Source organism: Nomascus leucogenys, chromosome 2, assembly GCF_006542625.1.
Source record: "Nomascus leucogenys isolate Asia chromosome 2, Asia_NLE_v1, whole genome shotgun sequence".
Lineage (NCBI taxonomy): Eukaryota > Metazoa > Chordata > Mammalia > Primates > Hylobatidae > Nomascus > Nomascus leucogenys.
Window position 1 is genome coordinate 68,665,757 of NC_044382.1, and position 16,081 is coordinate 68,681,837.

Here is a 16,081-nt window from a genome sequence, read left to right on the forward strand (position 1 = left end):
CCATGACTAGACTAGGGTTGTCCTTATGGGAAGAACGCCATCAAGGCAAAGTGCTCTATACCTGCAGGCACGTGACGATGTCTCATCATTGGTGATGTTAACCTGGATCACTTGGATTAGGTAGTGACTGCCAGCTTGCTCCACTGTAAAGTTGCTGTTTTCTCTTTGCAATTAATAAATATATGTGGGGAGAGATATTTAATGAGAAATATCCTACTTCTCATTAAACTTTTGCTCACTAATTTTAACATCCATCAGTGGATCTTACTTGCAGTAATTATCACTGAGGTATTCCGGTGGTGATTTTCTTTTTCTTACTTCTTTCTGTCTATTAATTGGAATTTTTCTGTGATGAAGAGGTGTCTTTTCTGCTGTTTTTATTTGATTATTTATCAGTAGAGACACAAGGATATTTTATTCTTTAGGTTATAGCAATCATATCATTGTTTATTTTGTTGCTGAAATTTTCCCAATCGTGTAGATCGTTGGGAACTTTTTCAGGTTGGCTCCTGTGCCCTCCTGCTGTTTTTGTTTTTGTTTTGAGACAGGGTCTCACTCTGTCACCCAGGCTGGAATGCAGTGGCACAGTCAGTCATGGCTCACTGCAGCCTCAACCTCCCAGGCTCAAGCAATCCTCCCACCTCAGACTCCCAAGTAGCTGAGACCACAGGTGCATACCACTACACCTGGCTAATATTTTAAAAAAAATTTTATATAGTTAGGGGTCTCACTGTGTTACCCAGGCTGGTTTCAAACTCCTGAGTTCAAGTCATCCTCCAGTCTAGGCCTCTCAAAGTGCTGAGCTTACAGGCACAAGCTACCATGCCTGGTCTCCTCTGCCCTTTTAACATGCATATTACTTTTTTTTTTCTTTTAAAGTACTTCCTTTTGTAAAAATTTTAACTGACAAATAATAATTATATATATTTATGTGGTACAATGTGACATTTTGATGTAAGTATACATTGTGGAATGACTGAATCAAGCTAATTAACATATCCACTAGCTTGTCTTTTGTTGTGATGAGAACATTTAAATCTACTCTTCTAGCAATTTTGAAATATACAATGCAGTATTAATAACTATGGGTCACCATGCCATGCAATAGATCACTAGAACTTAGTCTTCCTGTCTAACTCATTGCTTTATGGCACCACAATATGCCCCAGGCTCATCTTGATTTTTTTTTTTTTTTTTTTTGCCCTAGCCCAGGAATCAACCACTTTTGCAAGGAGCCTTGGTTTCTTTTATTGGAGAATGATATTTAAGTGCTAGGAGTGCTGCTTGATACTGGAACATTATGGTTTTTATGTCTTTTAAGGAGACAGAGCTAGGAAATGTAAATCTACATATAAACACTAGCCCATGTGTACACACATATTTATGTTTACTTTGTTATTGAACTATCTGCATATATATACATATGTATACACACATATATATTTAAAATCATGAGTTTATACTAACAGCTCTGACTCTAAATCTCCACCACAGGGTTTAGTCTAGCTTTCTTCACTTCCTCATTTGTATTACAATTTCTTCCTCCAACCATGGGAAACCTGTTTCTCATTATCTACAATATATTTACTATTTGTCCAGTGCTACTATACATATAGTTTCGGAATTGCTAACCCTTCCCCTGTGAAAAACACATTTGCCAACTGAGTACAGTGTTTGTGTGCGGTTCCTTTTGCCTTTAGCCTGATAGTATCCAGTGAGAACACTGTATTCCAAAGTGACTTAGATCAGTTCCTTCATCTCCACTGCCTTCAGTGTGATTATTATTCATTTGTAACAGTTTGATTCATTGTCACAGGTTGCAATCCATCTTGGGTTCTCCTCCATCCTGGTTGACTTTTTCAAAAATTTATATAAAGTAAGATTCATTTTTTTGTAGTCTACAGTTCTATGAGTGTTGACAAATGCATAGAATGTGCATTCATCACTTACAGATCATTTCCATCACCCTCGTGCTGTTGCCTATGTATTCAAACCCATCTCCCCATCCCACCACCCCGGCTATCACTCATCTCTTTTCAGCTTCCATAGTTTTGCCTTTTCCAGAATGTCATTAAATTGAATCATACAATAAGTAGCCCTTGCAATGATCTAGCTTCTTTCTCTTAGCAAAATGCATTTAAGATATATCTACATTATGTTAATCAAGTTTGTTCCTTTTCATTGCTGAGTAATATTTTACTGAATGGATTAATCACATGTTGTCTAATCATTTTCTCGTTGAGGATGTTGGGTTGTTTCCCTTATGTGTCATGCATTCAATGTCATATCTCAACACTTTTTGTATAAGCCAAGATTACCCAACTTTTCTCATATGTTGTCTTCTAGCAGTCGTATAGTTTTATGTTTTACATTTAGGTCTATGATGATCAATTTTGAGTTAATTTTTGTATATGTCTTGAGATATAGGTCAATGTCGATTATTATTGTCATTATTATAACTAATATTATGTCATATTTGAATACTCAATTGTTGCAGACCCATCTGTTGAAGAAAAACATTCTTTCTCTATTGAATTGCCTTTGCCTTTTTGTCAAAAATCAGTCAAGTCTATTTGTGTGGATCTGTTTCCAGACTTTCTATTCTGTATCAATAATCTATTGAACAATCCTTTCTCACTTTCTTGGTTACTATAGTTTTATGAAAATCTTAAAATTCGGTAACGTGAGTCCCCCAAGTTTGTTCCCCTTTCTTATAGTTACTTTGAGTATTCCAGATCATTTGCACCACTAAATTTTCTTATATAGCAAGGTCTACAGTTGGTGAGGTTGCTGGTTCCAGGTTTGATATAGTGATTCTATAATGTCATCAATGGTCCAGGTTCTACTTGACCTTCCTCCTGTATGTTGTCCCTGCTTCCCTAAGTTTGGAGGTCAAAATATAGTTGATTATTATATTTTGTCACAGTTCTAAGCATCTCCTGTTTACATTCAAGGTAGGAAAAAAGCAGCCATGTGTTTAGAAGTTCTCCTTTTTTCACATTAGGTAAAATATCTTATTAAAGCTTTCATGACCAACTGTAAGTGCAAAAGGTGAACAGCATGAGGTTGTACCAGCTTAAATCAGTGCTTCTCAGCCAGGGGTGAGTTTGCCTCCCAGAGACATTTTTGATTGTCCATACTTAGGCTGCTGCTATGCATGTATAGTTGGTAGAAGCCAGGGATGCTTCTAAACATCTTACAGTGCATAGGATAGTCTGCTGCAACAAAGAATTACCTAGGCCAAATTAGTGCCAGGGTTGGGAAACCCCCACTCAGATTGATTATGTCCCTCACAAGTCTTCCCTGGGGCTGGGGACATTGATTTTCAAACAAACCACAGAAGGTGACAGCAAGGAAGACAGAAGAATAGCAAACAACTAGTTGATCTACCTTGGACAGTTGCCCACCTTGAGCCAGAGTTGTAAAAAGAGTATGGGGATGGGTATATAAGTTTCAAAAAATTAAACTTTTGTCATCTGTATCCCAGTGTGGTGGTGATTGGGACTACCAACAAACCTCATGAAAATGCTAAAGAGTATGATGAAACACTAACCCAGTGGGAAAAAAGTCAGCTCTCAGTGGTGGAGAATGAGAGGTGAAAAAACCAACCCAGGAAGTCCAACTAGGTGATTTCCCAGAGGAGAAAGGACCCAAGAAAATCATGCAGTGGTTCAAACCTAGGGGTGGCAGATGGGAAAAGAATAAGTTCTGTCTTTAACAGCATCTTTTGTACCGAATAGCAGAACGTTAAGATAATAAAACTATTCTAGAATCAGCTTAGTCTAAGAAGAGGCATTCAGAATCACACCAGCTTGGAAATGCTGGAAACCACAATAGCAGAGCCACTTCCCTTGGGTTTATCTGTGACGGTTCATGCATGTGTGTGAGTGTGTGTGTGTGTGTGTGCACGTGTGAGTGTGTGTGTGTAGAAGAGAGAGAGGGATAAAGACAGAAGACAGAAAGATGATTAAGACTCCTTGCTCTGCCTCAGACCTGGGTACCAGCCCTAGATCCACCATGTCTCAGCATGGTAAACCTGATCACCTCAACAGGACTCATGGAATCTCTACTTATTTACTTCCAAAATGAGAGTAATTTGTGGACTCACTACATAGTTAGCCATGAGGGTTAAATTTTTGCAAAGTGTGAAACACAGTCTTCTGAATATGACAACCGCTAACCAAATGTTAGCTGGTCTATTATATGATTATATCCAAAAAAAAATGTTCATGTGGGTTTTGTTGTAGTTCTCCGCAGTGAATGTGGAAAATAATTTACTGACTGTCTCAGCAGCAGTACTATTGCAATTACTGGAGAAGACTTATTCCATTTTTCTCCAAGAGGCTCCAAGGGGACCTGACTGCCAGCACATGGAAACCCCAGGACAGAGACCCAGGTCCCCTGTGGCCATGTCTACATTAGGACAAAATACCCTATGTTCTCAAATATCTGCATGCAGCCCCACATAGTAACTGTAGCACTCTGAGCAGAGAATGAGATCAAGAATACTGCTTGAGACAGAATTCCCAGGATACGTGTGCAGTTTAGCATGGGGGTCAGAGGAAGGGGCAGGGTTTCAGAGGCAGCAGATCAGGGGAAGTCAAAACCCATCCCCCTCCTTCTTCCCATATCCAAGCCCTCTCTGAGCCCTCCAGATTTGACTTAAATCCACTCCCTTCTTTCCATAACCTCTGCAAACCCTCTGCCATCTCACTAATGCACCAAAATCTGTATTTGTTTCTTAGAGCTGCTGTAACAAAGTGCAACAAACTGGGTGTCTTAGTATAATAGAAATGTACTGTCTAAAGTTCTGCAGGCCAGAAGTCCATGATCAAGGTGTAGGCCTGGCTATCTTCTCTTTGAAGGTAGTAGAGCTGGGGGAGGATGTGTCCCAGGCTTCTCTCCTACCTTCTGGCAATTTTTTGGCTTCTAAGCAAAAAAAAAAAAAAAAAAAAAAAAAAAAAAAGCACGACCGCAGTCATCACATGGCATTGTTTCTGTGTGCCACTCTGTGTCAGAGTTCTCCAGAAAAAAGAACCAATGAGGCCGGGCACAGTGGCTCACGCACATAATCCCAGCACTTTGGGAGGCCGAAGTGGGCGGATTGCCTGAGGTAAGGAGTCTGTGACCAGTCTGGCCAACATCCATCTGTACTAAAAATACAAAAACAATTAGCCAGGCATGGTGGCGTGCACCTGTAACCCCAGCTACTAAGGAGGCTGAGGCAGGGGAATTGCTTGAATCAGGGAGGTGGAGGTTACAGTGAGCCAAGATTGCGCCACTGCACTTCAGCCTGGGTGACAGAGTGAGACTCCATCTCAAAAAAAAAAAAAAGAAAAAGAAAAGAAAAGAAAAAAAGGACCAACGGGAGACATACACGTATTTTTTTTCTCTCCCTCTCTCTTCCTCTCTCTCCATAGATATATAATTATAAATACATATGTAACCATATAAAATAATTTATATATGTAATTATATATATAATTAATGCATATATACTTATATATGAGTTATAATTATATATATAATTAACTCATATATACTTATATATGCATTATAATTATATATATAATTAACTCATATATACATATATATGAGTTATAATTATATATGAATTATAATTATATATCTGCATTTATTTCTGTCTATATATTTAATATATGAGGAACAAATATATATAATTATATATACATATGTATTATACACATACATATTATGTACATATGTGTATTATACATACTTATATAATTATATATTCACCTCATATATATTTACATATAAATATATATTTATATAGATAGATATTTATATATAAATTAGTGAAGGCAGCCATTGCTACCCAAGTCTCCTCATGCAAGTGGCCTACCTGAAACACTGAGGTTTCAAGGAGTTCCATGTGTCATCCCTGTCATAGGCTTGTGTGAGGGGCCCCTTCCTTCAGATCTTCCTGTCTCTCCATTTTATTAGGGTTTGACATTAGTGACTCCATTTTGATACTGATAACTTTCACAATATATACATAACACACATACTATATATAATATGGATATGTACATATATGGCGGTGTGTGTGTGTGTGTGTGTGTGTGTATAATATTTGGGCTCAGGACATACTACCCCAAATATGACTGTAGGAGACCAGATATGCCACCCCAAAATATATTTCTTTTGCATATTTGGAGCTGGTTATTCTGAAAAACTTCAGACACAAGAGTAGCTCTGAAAAGCTTTTTTTTTTGTAAAAGAAATGTACATCTATAAAGAAAATATGCATTAGTATCTGTATCAGAAAGAGCAGCTCCATTACAGCTTTTATTACCTGAAAGACTAACCTGCATAACAAGACAAATTTTATTCACTATACTTTTACTCACCTCACCCTTCCATAAATTTGTCTCTACCAACCCTCAGAAGCCAAAGCCCCTATTCCTTTCTATAGCTCAGGATATTAAATAAGCTTCAATCATCTGGCCTCTCTTGGAGTCTCATATATTTGCAGGACTCCTGTGCTCATATATGTAATAAATATGGTTTTGCTCCTGTTGATCTGTCAGACAGATCCTGTTGATCTGTCTTGTGTCCATTTAAGTTGTAGCTCAGCCAAGGAACCTAGAAAGGTAGAGGGAACCATTTTCCCTCCTCCACAATACATACATACATAGTAAATACATACCTACATACACTATTTACTCAAACTTAGAGAGAGAGAGACAGAGAGAGAGATTTTAAGAAATTGGCTCATGTAACTGTAGGGGCTGGCAAGACTGAAATCCACAGGGCAGGCCAGCAGGTTAGAAACTCAGGTAAGAGTTGATGGTAAAATTTTGAGTCTAAAATTCTCAGAGCAGCAGGCTGGAAACTCAGGCGTGCTTTCACTGTTGCAGTCTTAAATAGATTTAGTCCCCACTGGTCTGCCCTTATCTTTTCTTGCCTTCTTCAATCCATTCCCCACATGGCAGCCACGGTGAGTTTAAAATGCAAATAGGATCATGTGACATTTCTTCTTAGAATACTTCAGTGAATCCCTTATTGATTGTAGAATAAATTACAAACTCCTAATGGCCTGAAAGGGAGGGCCTCAATTTGTGCAGAATAGTTCTGGTTTCAAAGTGTTATTTTGGTTTTCATAGCACCTTCTTCCCTCAGACTTGTCCCGGGAAGATGATAAACTATACAATCAGCCTCCCTAGGCCTGGAGTGGCCTGGTGCATGCAGAATCTCCAGCCAATCTCATGCCAGTGTCCCCTTCTACTCCTCACTCAGGCCACGCTGACCTGTCAGTCCCTCCCTTCACCAGCCTTCCTCCACTCTTGAAGCCTTTGCCTTGGCCATTGCCTCTGCTGGGGACTCTCTTGCTTCCAACCTTCCTATATTTGTTAATTTCAAATACTTCTTGGATCTCAGCACCATTGTTACCATTACCCCAACCCTTTTCTAGAGAGATCTCCCTGAATGTATTAGAATTCTCAGAAGAAAAAGAACCAAAAGAAAGACTGTGTATATACAGTCATGTGTCACTTAGTAATGGGGATACATTCTGAAAAATGTATTGTTAGGTGATTTTGAGGCTGTGCAAACATCCTAGAGTGCACTTACCCACACTTAGATGGTGTCGCTCATGACACACCTGGACTGTATGGTATGGCCTATTGCTCCCAGGCTATGAACCTGTCACAGCATGGGACTGTACTGAATACTGTAGGCAGTTATAACACAATGGTAAGCGTTTGTGTGTCTAAACATATCTAAACATGGGAAATGTACAGTAAAGACAGAATCGTATAATCTTATGAGATCACCATTGTATATGCAATCCATCATTAACCAAAACATCATCAGGCAGCCCATGACTATCCACGGCTTAGTCTATTATGGAGGTGAAGAAATCAGTTCCAAGATTTGTAGTTAGCAAACTGGAGACTCAAGAGAGCTGAGGTGTAGCTAAAGTCTGAAAGCTGACAAGCTTGAGACCCAAGAAGGGCCAAAACTTCAGTCTGAGTCTGAAAGCTGGAAAAGATGCAAGTCCCAGCTCAAGCAGTCAGGCAGAAGGTGTTCCCTCTTACTCAGCCTTTTTGTTCTATTCAGATTTTCAATTATTTGGATGAGATGTGCCCGCAATGGGGAGGGCAACCTGCTTTACTCAGTCTACCAATTCAAATGTCAGTCTCATCCAGAAAGACTCTCACAGACACACACAATAATGTTTTGCCAAATGTCTGGGCACCCCGTGGCTCAGTCAAGTTGAAATATAAAAATTAACCATCATGCTCAGCTTTTCAATCATGTTTGTACCAGCCAATAGCAGAAAGAAGATGTGCATATGAAGTCAAGGTTGCTGGCCCTCAGGCCAGAGGGCATGCAATTGGAAAAATTCAGAAATTAGCCCATACAGCATAACATTGTGAGTAAAATGAAAATTGAAAGCTCTTGACTCAGACACACAGGCTAGTTTCTTTTCTTCCATGTAGTCATTGGATAGTCTCTGTTGAACTTTAGAGTATTGGGTGATGACCCAGGGAAATGAGGGATACACGGAGCCCTTTTTTGACCATCTTCCTCCACACACTTCCATGCGTGGCTTGTTTCTGCACGATTGATTTACTGACTGGGAGGTGTCTGCAGGTGTGATGTTTCTGTCTCTTTCCTGCCAGCCTTCTCCCCTCCCCTCCCCTCCCTTCTCCTCTACTCTTACCCCTCTCTCTTCTGCCCTTCTCTCCATCTCTGCTCTTTCTTTTCTCCCCTCTTTCTTTTTCTCTTTTCCATTTTGATTATTTAATGCATTCAGGCAAAGCTCCAGGAGACTAAAACCAGAGGGTCAGATTTCTCTAAATCTTAAGCCAGAAAACTAAACACGGTCCTCTTTGGCACTCTGCTTTTCCCATGCCCTGGCAATTTTCTTTTGAAGCCTCTTTCTCACTGCCTGATGTCCTCGCCCTTCCTTACTTGATTCCAATGATAGCTTACAAGTAGCACCCTGGCTTCCAGCAACCTACCATCATCCTCCCCGCTCCCCAACTCCTCTACTCCTCGAACAGAGGTGAACACTCTCAGCGAAGTGATCTCTTCCCTTTGATGCAATTGGCGAAACCTAGAAATAAGCCTATATAGTACAACGTTGTTAGTAAAATGAAACTTGAAAGCTCTTGACTCTCTTTCTTTCTCAAGAGCCTACCACAACTCCCTCATGCCCAACCCATCAGGTCTGAATGTTTCTGCTTTGATTTCAAAGTTTCCTATGTCCTGGTTACCACCTGCCTTTTCAGCATGAGCCCCCACCGGAGCAGGACATGAGGCATCTGATGTGGTCTAAGCTCCTCAAGCTATTCTTCTCCAGCCTCCATCCTATCTCCAGGCCTCTACTTACCCTTCAGGAACACTTTCTCTCTGCTCCTCCACTCAGCCGCATCTTCTGCAGCCACAATGACACTTTGGCTGAAGAATGATCTGGAGATGCACATCTCTCGTTGTCCTGGCCTCTTTGTCTATGTAGCAGTCTTGGGTGCTCTTATCACATCAAATAATAGACTGCCACTCTTTGAAGGTAGCAGTTGTTACTTTGGGTTTAATTTATCACTGTTTCTGACACTCACAACACACTGCCAAATACAGATACATAATCATTGTACATATTTATGAGGTACGTATGATATCTTGAAATATGCGTATAATGTGTAATGGGAGCCAAGGGTGGAGCAGCCCCAGCTCCCTTACTCATCCCCGGAGTGGAAATTGGCAGGTCTCAGTGCACACTCTTCCACAGGGCTCTCTCCTGCCACTTGGAGGGAAGCAGAACTCACCCACCGAGGACTCCCCGGGTCTCTTTCCATCCTGAGAAACGTGCATTTTCTGAGTCGTGGAGCTGTGACGCAGCAGGATTACACATGTGCTGCTGTGAAACCTGAAATCAGAGCCAGGCAGGACCTCCCCTGAGAAAGGCTGCCTATAAATTGTAAAACCCTTAAATGAATAGCTTAGGGGCACAGGGTTGCCTTGGGTTAGGGTTAATTGGGCCGAGTACAAAGAGTTTTATGTTCATAACTTACTGTCCATTTACTCTTCCTGATTTTCTGAAAGTTATTTTGCTCTGGGGCAAATTTGTATTTGCTTTTCTGACAATGATCAGTTTGAAGCTGAACCCTTTTCAGCTGTTGGGAACTTGTAAGTTGCTCAATATCTGCCAGATTTTCTCTCTGATGCATCTGCTTTGGATGGGTCGAAGAGGAGAGGAAGGGCTTTGTTTCGTTAAGTTCTCCTTCTCTACACAGAAAATTGCTTCAGACTAATCTTTGCTTTGCTCTTTTAATGCCCTAAAAACATTTTTCATTTTTGACTATTTATTCCCTAGCATATTCTAGGCTAACACTCTAGCCTCTGTTTTTCAGTATTAAGCTGGGGGCTGAAGCCCAGACTGTGTCCAGCTAGACTTGAGCCCACACACCTGGCCTGCCACTATTCACTTCGTGACTTGATTCCAGCCATTTAACCTCACTGAGCCTCAGTTTCTTCACATGCAGGTTGGTTCTGACTACAAGTCATGGTTTTTGCATACATTTAATGAAATAGTATTGTATGCACAAGGTGCTACTGTATTCCAGGCAAATAGTTAATGCACTAATGCTACTGTAGGATACTGACTAGAATAGTGGTTAAGAACGCAGGCTCTGAAGCTAGACTGCCCGGGTTCAAATCCCAGCTCTATTTTGGACAAATTAGGTTAAACTCCCTGTACCTCAGGTTCCTGGATTGTAAATGGGAGGCCATAATTATGCTGCTACATTGGATTTTTGTGCGGATTAAATGAGCTGATATGTGGAAAATGCTTAGAGTCCTTTCTGGCATATAGCACACAATCAAAAAAAAGTGTTAAGATTACAGGAGGATAGTCAAAAGACTTCCCATCTGCAAAGCTGTTGCTTTCCAAATAACCTGCTCATCATCAAATTAACTTTTCTCCTGAAATGAAACACACTCAACCCGTCATTCTAATCACTCCAGTTTTCTCTCCTATGGCAAGGGCAGCTTGCCTGAGCACCTGCAAAGGGCTTGGTAGAAGGCAGCATAGAATAAAATCCTGTGAAATGTCAAAATGTGAAAGAAGCTACAAGAAACACCACTCACTGCTTTACATGGAAGGTGACCCACATATAGTCAGTTTGGACTGGATTAAAAACAATGGGAACACCATTGTCCCCTCCTGATACAGCTAGAATTTCTTATTTGCAACTGAGAAAACTGACTGATTGAATCCACAAAAGGAGATTCACAGAGATTTCATAGAGAGAAACAAAATTGAGACACCATGACACCCTAGGAGAAACACTGAAGTACTTCTGTTCCTGACTTGCCCAGTCCTGATTCCCATTCATATCTCCTTCTGGGAGATATCCTTGGATCCTTCCAAAAAGATCTCTGGTATGCTTGAGCTGTTCTGAGCAGATTTCTGTTCCTTGTAAGCAAAGAGCCTTGATGAAGCCAGTCTTGATGGACGTGTTGGATGGGACTACTTTGCCATCTCTTAAATCCCTGCAATGTCTTATAGCTACTCAGAAACCACATGTTCAATGAATGGTAGACTCTAGCACCATCACGCACGTGCACACTCACAAAGATAATAAAGCCAAGTTTACATGTGCAAGAACATACTGAGAATTTTCTCTACCAAGAATCATATGGGTATCAGGGATTCTTTTTTCTCACTTTCTCAGGCTGATGCACCTCTAAATGTTCTCATTAGCTCTAGCTCTCATATTGTCATGATGGAGGTGGCGAGCAAACCCCTTCTTCTGACCAAAAAAAAATTTAAAAAGATCGAGAGAGGAAATCCAAGAGGGGTCAACTTAAGAAACAATACAAAGTGCACCAGTTTACAAACACTTAATTTTTTGGAAGTCTTCCTTCATTCCTCAAAACCAGAAAGTGACATTTGTGAGAAAGAAGCCATGGGATGGCAGAGTCCCAAATCAGCTCCTCCCATGAGTCACACCCCAGAACTGACAAGGTAAGGGGGCATGACACAGGAGAAAGAGCACTGCTCTGGGTGTGGGACCACCCGGGTTCGGGGTGGGGGTTCCCGCTCTCTCACTGCGGACCCTTGGGAAAATCACTTCCCCTCTCGGACTTCAGTTTCTCTCTCGCTAAAATGGGGAGGTTGGGTTTTCACACCAGCCTGTGCCTCAGAGCCATCTCAGAGCTCTCCCCATACCTCATGTCTCAGGAGCTCTGGAGTCTGTAGGGACTGGGGGCTCATGTAATTTATAAAGGCTTCTCTACTTTTTTGCCTTGTCCTAAAACAATTGGCTTACATGAGACTTTGTCCAGTCACCAGTGACTTGGAGATTCTCAATGTGAGTTGAAATGAGGTAAAATGTACAGTCTAAGAGGCTAACAGCAGCTTTACTTTCTGCTGACAGTCTAACCTTTCCCCTGCCTTATTCCTCAGAAACACATGATTGAAATTGAATTTTGATTTTTAGACTTCAAATGTATCATTTCTCAATATATAATTAATTGTTAATGATGGCATGAAATTTAGAAAATCACGGATCCTGATTCTAAATCCTAACTCCAGCCCTTTGAGTTATTTACTTGGGAAGTGATTCTGCATCCCCAAACCCTAGTTTCCTTGTGGGTACAATTGGGAGAGTTTGGACACATGCTTCCAAGCGTTAAGGCAGATAATTCATACAAAGCATTTATTCCTCTGACTTGCACAACATTAAAGCTCAGGGCATGTCAGCCACTATTACACTCTTCTTCTGATACTGATAGAGTCCCACGCTGACCCCACCGTGGCCTTTTAATAAGACCGCCAGAGGCTATTTGGTGTGGGACCCTTCCTTTTACTGGAAAGTGAATACCTTTTCATGACCCAGAAACAACCATCACACACTCCCAAGACCCGTGATTTGAGTCATGGGAAGAGACACTGAAACTACTGCATTGTTTATCTCCAAGGCCTTATGCAATGTTTTTCCCACTATTTTTAAGCTCCCCAGCCTTGCCTTTCCCCTACTTCAACTCCCTAAAGCTCAGCCCCTTGTTCAGTTCAGCTATTTCAGTTTTGGGTTGAATGGTCTAGACAGGAACCAAAAAATGCACAGTCTGCATACAGGTCCCCCTGTGGGCCCCACAATTTTTCCGAAAAGAGTATACGGACATGGGGCTGATTGACAGAGGAACTTTAATTTAATGAATTAATCCATCTAAAGCACACACCATGAACCTGGTACACCATAGTGCTCCATAAATTGTGAAAATACAATATTACAATTATCTGTAGACTTTAAATCCCTTGGCTTTTTTATTTGCTTGGCCTTCTTCTATTCTTAAGAGAATATCCTGGAACCATGGCCAATAGCTCAGCTACCTTGGAGCAATATAGGAAGACAGTTCAGTCTCATTTGGGTAGACTTCTCTGGCCCTTGACACAATTTTGTTATAAACCTCTCCGGTAGTTAGCAGTAGCTGCACAATGCACAAACACAAAATCTCAGTGGCATAGAACAATAGGCACTTACTTAGTTCACATGCCCGTGAGGCAGCTGATCTCATCCTCCTTGTGGATGGGCATGTCTGGGCATGTCTTTCTCATAGTCATGGAGGACACACCAGAGTACACTTACACAACCAATCACACAAACAGATTTCAAGTCCCTGACACATCCCGTCTGCTAAGATTCCATTGGCAGATACAAGTCAGGTGATCACACCCAAGATCAAAAATGAAGTATATTTCTCTCATGGAAGTGTAAGAGAGAGAGAGCAACTATTTCTGAAAAGGAATTCTTTAATCCACCACACCACTCCAAATTCCATTAATTCCCACAGTACTCCAATATGCACTTCTGACATTCTCATATGTGATGCATGCTGGGCAGGTGCAGAAATGGGGAAATGGTCCTTTTCTGTTCCTGGACCAGCTGGAAGGAAGTCCCTCTCTATACCTCCTCCATGCTGCCATTTTGTATTCACTCTGCAGGCAGCTGCTTCATAATCTCTGACCGTTGCCTATATAGATAGCTTGCATCTCTTGCTAAGCTGAGAAAGTGAACCAAGGCTTCTACTAATTTTGGGTCTTAGAGAGGTCTAGAGTGGCTTTCAAGGTGTTGCTAACTTTATCTCTCCTTGGAAGACTCCCCAACAATGCCAGTCCCCCATTGCCAGAAGCCTGGGTCCCGTTCCTGTGGTCTTGTTGCATCCTCTGCACACTTCCATTAGGGAATTTCTGATACAGCCACTATCATGGTTGGCTCATCAGGTCGTGTGATCAGTGTTTCTAAAAGGATGGCCAGTATTCTTCTGAATCTGAATTTTCTGGGGTACTTGATATAATTCCGGTTCCCAGGCCTCACCATCAAAGGTCGTATATGAAACATTCAACAACTAGGGGGAATCGTACCAATCAGGCAGAACATCACCTGCAGCAATAAGAGACTTCAGAACACTCAACTCAGCAAAACTTTACTCTTTATTCACTGGAGAATTGCAAGGAGTCCTGGGTTGGGATCAGGACAGGTAGTGGGATTGGGGGGTAGACAAATGTCAGAGGGACTGTGACATTTGGTATTTACCAACAAATAAAGAAGTATTTTAATATTTCAATAATCAATTCATCTGTCCTGATATGTTCCACTTGAACTATCTCTGATTAGCCTTATTAGTCAAACTTTCTGGGGGTGAGGTTCAGGAATCTATTTTCAGCAAGTTTCAAATTTTGTTCTGCCCCAGGAGTAACTACTTATCTACTTATCTTGAACAGTGTTTTGTTTTTAAGTTTGATAGACACCAAAAAAATACAGACATCATAAAGATAAACCTCTTTGCATTAACTACTAGAAATCTCATAGCAAAAAGTATGACTTGCTTATCTTTAGCAAGTGGCCCACCTGGCAGTATTTTGCTGGGGTCATGAACCTGGTTCTGACCAAGGAGTTGTGAGTGGGTAGTATGCTACCTCTGAAAGAAAGCATTTAATTGCCGATTTGAGACCCTCCAGAGCTCTCTTCCCCTCTGAAAGCAACACTTGAGAAGGTGGTTGCTCCATCATCCTGAGTTCTGGTACAAGGCTGTGAGAAGAAGAGCACCTAACCACCTCTCAGTGGACGTAGGCATAGATGAGAAATAAACTTTTGTTGTGTTAAATCACTGAGATCTCTGAGTTCTTTGTTACTGCAGCAAAACTTACCCTAATTGAACTCATGATCTGCCCTCCTCGGCCTAATTGAAATTTAGGGTTCAGACTCAGTATTGCCTTAGCCACTGCCTAATATATCGTAATAATCATTAATTACCATCCACTGCACAGATAAGGTCAAATATAAGAAGACACACAGAAGTGCTTTGTAATCTATAAACATTTTACAAACATTTTGGAAAAGCAAGTGATTCTATCAGACTTAATGATATTGATCTTGCCCCCTCAATAAGGCTGTAAAGTCCTTAGAAGAAGAGATTCTGTCCTTGAGGAATTTGAGAGCTTAGATATTTCTAGGATATACCTACCATATTATAGGACTCCTGACAAGTTCTTAAAGAATTCTTCCCAGCCATGTGGAACTGTAAGTCCAATTAAACCTCTTTTTGTTAAAAAAAAAAAAAAAAAAAAAAAAGATTCTTATAGAATTGCATTTAATGGGTGACACAGAAAATCAAGAAAATAGCTTTGTGACACAGAATCCCTTTTTTTATTGGTTCTCATAATAATGGGAATTCTCCTGTTAAATCTTTAGAAGCAAAATTGCTTCCCTTTATATGGGACAAAAAATGGGAGCTTTCTAGCAGCCAATGTTTAGTTCCTGAGGAAGGTGTGAGAGGACGGATGGAGGTCAGAATGGACTATCCCTGACCCCAGGGATGAGAGATGGAGTAAATCATGAATATGATCACTACTGAAGCTGAGAAAGAGCCTATTAATGTCATGTAATGAATTTCAAAAAAAGATACAGTTGCACTTAGGGTATTTAAACCTTGGAGGTTTAAACTAAATCATACTTGTCACATGCACACAGTGTCACTAATGAGCTTATGTAAATATTTAATCTTCTCTATTTGCATTACTCAGCCCAGCCTACCTCACCAGCCC